This window comes from Triticum aestivum, chromosome 2A, assembly GCF_018294505.1.
Source record: "Triticum aestivum cultivar Chinese Spring chromosome 2A, IWGSC CS RefSeq v2.1, whole genome shotgun sequence".
NCBI lineage: Eukaryota > Viridiplantae > Streptophyta > Magnoliopsida > Poales > Poaceae > Triticum > Triticum aestivum.
In genome coordinates, this window is record NC_057797.1 from 551,231,462 (window position 1) to 551,235,387 (window position 3,926).

A 3,926-nucleotide genomic window follows, 5' to 3' on the forward strand; every position below is an offset into this window, starting at 1 on the left:
CATCAGGTCTCATAGACATAAGCTTGGTTATATCTAGGATCTCTATATTCATCCCGCCCTTTTGTTTTTTCTCCTTTTGTGCTCTGTTGGCTTCCTCAACCTGGACATCTCTTATTTCCCTTTCAATTGTACTGGTCATTGCTGTTCCTTCTCCCACTGGTTCAGTTCTGTTGCATGCTCCTCCAGTATTCCACTGGCCATTTTCAAAATGTGCCGTTGTTGCTGTCCTCACCACTGTTAACTGCAATCTGGATTCTCGGCGGCTATTCAAGTTACTGATAGCCGTCCTAAACACCCTCTGAATAGCTGAAATGACGCTGAAACTTGTGATGTTATCCTCTGAGCAGTATATGCAGCCGATTAGTTCCCCATCTTCATAGAGATAATTTGTTCTGAAGAACCAATGTGAACTAGATACAACTAAGATATTGATCTCATGCAAGTTTGCAGCTAATCTTGCATCAAGTTTATCTAAGTGCATATCATGCGATTCAACTAATGTCCCGTTGATCTCTCTTTGAGAATCTTCTACTAGAAATTTTGTCCAGAGTGCCATGAGAGTGAAGTTATAAGATCTGAAGTTCCATGTGATAAATTTATCTTTAGTGTCGCTGTGAACTTTTGTTGGAGCTTCTAACTGCATTAGTTTGTACAGTCAGATTACTCACTCTAATAGGAAGTGTTTCTAGATTTAAAGTAGATGAAGTAGAAGTGCTACAATATTGTAAGTATCTATGGTACATTTCTATAGCATTAACTATTAAGGTAGACTAAGTGGTTGATGAGTGATGACTCAATAACTGTTGCATAAAACCCATGAAGGTATGGAGGTCCGACGTACTAAATGTTACACGGTTTCAGCTTAGCTTGTAAATAAATTAGCACCTTGAACCACTATGGCTCACTGTAGGTTCTAAACATTCAGAGCAAATCAATGAAGCTACATAAAAATATGTGAATATTTAGGTTACCCCATTGACATGGTGAAGGCTCCAGCAGAGTTATGATGCCCAGTTAAGATCTTTATTATCTCAACCAATAGCCTTTTGTTTTCTCTCTTGGCAACTGTAACCGGGAACATTTCTTGGACTTCCTGTTCCTGTTCCTGCCTACCGGGTCTATATATGTGTTCAGAACTTTAAAAGTGAAACTAAACAATACGCATGTTAATGTCAGGATCAGTGACGATAAGTAATATGGACATTGCATTGTTCATAACATGTATCGGAACTAAACACTGCTTACTCACCTGAGACAATAAACAGAGGAGTGACTCCATCTGGTTCCGTCCAATTGAATCCCCGACGAAAGCCAATGTCTTCCCTTGGACAATATTTAAGAATAGCTGAGGTTGAAACCTTGCCATATCACAGCCGTGTGGCTTCCACCTCCAGTTTACATAATCCATTTGTTTTCCATACTTTGCGCAGTTCTTTGAATCTGGTATCGTCGGGCATGTCATGTTAGTGTAGATTGGGCCTCCCAAATCCCTGATCCATGTTCCATTGAATAGATTGCAGTCCATTTCATTATCTTCGTCACCTGAAAAATAGTGAAATCACTATGAATTTGTTGGAGAGAAAAGCTCGCTGTGCTTCATACTGTTTGGACAATTGGACCCTACATGTATCCTCTACTTGTATGGCATTTTTGATAGTACCCAGACTCTTTAAAGGGTTGATTTTTCGGAGGCAAAAGGTCTCCTTTCTGTTGTTTATTTGTATCTGTACTTTGTCTTCTTATGTTTTGAAGGTTTATTTATCTTGCATTTTGTTTTATATGTATAAACTAATCTGATGTGGAGGGCATTGCAAGAACTGAGAAAAAGATCCCATGATATACGCTGCAACTGGTAACTGATATTTGTATATATATATGTAGTACCAAACAGGCTTGGTAATCATGTACACAACCTTCCAACTCTACTATTTGAGCTTGATATAGACATTGAGCTCGTATCTTATATTCACTGCATTCATATTCCAAACTGAAAATGGAAAATAACCAATAAGTGCTAGAGAAATCTGGCACATAAATGTAACTGATGGTATTACATGAAACATAACGAGTAAATAAATACTCCCTCCGTCCCGAATTACTTGTCGCAGAAATGGATGGCGACAAGTAATTCGGGACGGAGGGAGTATATGCTAGAGAGCAAGAGGTGTACCAGCGATGGCCGTCTGCTGAGAATTATGAGCTGGCTCTCTAGCGCCATAGAAAACATGCTCAGGATAATATGTCGAGGAAATAACGACGAATACGACTGCGCTTAGTATCAGCGCAAGTTTTCTTCCACAAGGAAATTTTTTGCTTGAGTTTCTGATGGGGTTTATGCCATGGAGATTTGGAGGAGGAATGCTTTCCTTGGCCATTGGTAGGTCTATGGTTGCATCACTGTATGAACTACGAAGTCACAACCCTTTCATATGGAGGACTGGGGTAGGGGGCTGGTGCGGTGCTCGCATCGCATAGACAACTGTGCTTACTTTGTTTACTTCCTTTGTGACAAGTCTTCGTTCTTCTTCTAGGAATCACAGTATTTAAGGATGCCCCAGGTTCCCCGATCTTAATGAAGTGTGGTATGAAAGCAATCTCGATGCCATTTTATAGTCATTGTACTAGGAGATTGAGCACTGGAAATCCTCTGGGCACAGCTAGACCGCAGCTCTGACTCCAGAAAACTGCTAGCCTTGCTTAGAAGTGAAGCTAGGTCACAACGACGCCCCGGCGCCAATCCACTCCTTGAAGTCTTCGTTGAGATCACGGTAGGGATGGCGGCGGCCCGTGCATGAGAGACGGAGGTCTCCGATCAGATCTGGGTGAAAACTTTTTTTTTTGCGGGTGAAAACATGCTATTGGCTATTGCCCAGGCTGGCGATGACGACGCTGTCTGCGTCGTTCCCTTCCTGAAGGCATCGCCGTGGAGAAGTTTAAGGCCACTCTCTGCTATCTTCGGGGGAAACTCTAGATCGGTAGATCAGATGACGGCGGCTCTCTGATGTCGTTTCTCTCTTGGGGGCGTCATTCCTGGAGATGCACACAGGCTCGAGGGACCGGAGGACGACGTCTTTGGTGGAGCGTTGCTTCATTTTCCACATTGATGGTGGCGGTTCTCAACGTTGTGGAGCTGTGGAGTCTCGGCGTCTGATGCGAGGAGATGGACTCGCGCAGGAGGAGGAAGCTGTCTGGCGTCATGGTGACGTTGATGACAGAGAGCCTGACAAGGTTGGTGCATCAGTTATGCTCTGAGGATGGACCGAGGGAAGATGGAGGTGACAACCCTTGCAGCGTGTGGTGCTCACTGGGAGTGTGCCAGACCGGTGTGGGACCCAATCCAGATAGTGGCTTGGACGTGAGGCTTTAGATGTTAGGTTTTGATGCGATGTCTGTTTGGCATTAGGCTCGGACGTTCGGCACGCCTTCATCATGGGGATAGGAGTAGCACCGGTGTTGCTAAGATGGTGGCTTCAGGCTTATTGATGTATCATCTCGTATGGTATTTGTGAATAATTAATAATATGGCTTCATGCATCGTCCAGATGCAGAGGTCGGGGGTACATCCTTCTTTAAAAAAAAGAAGTGAAGCCAGGTGCATGCTCCTTGGTTGCTGCGATCTTGGAGATGAGCCGAGGTACGAGCGGTTAGGCCAACTCCACCGCATGATCCCAAATGGACGCCCGCTTTATTTGGATTTTGTTCGTTTGGGATGGCAATGGGTGCGAAAACGGACATGGGTGTCTGGCTTTTGTTGAAGGCGTCCAACGCAGCAAATGATCCCATCTTGTTCGTCTATACTACGCACGCCACGTCCCGATCCCCGGCCACACGCCTGTCGCCCCAGAGCATTCGCCGCCTAGTCGCCGCTAGCCGTTGCCTCGCCGGCGGTAGCAGCAGCCAACCCTGCTCGCCCGCCGCGCCGCGCC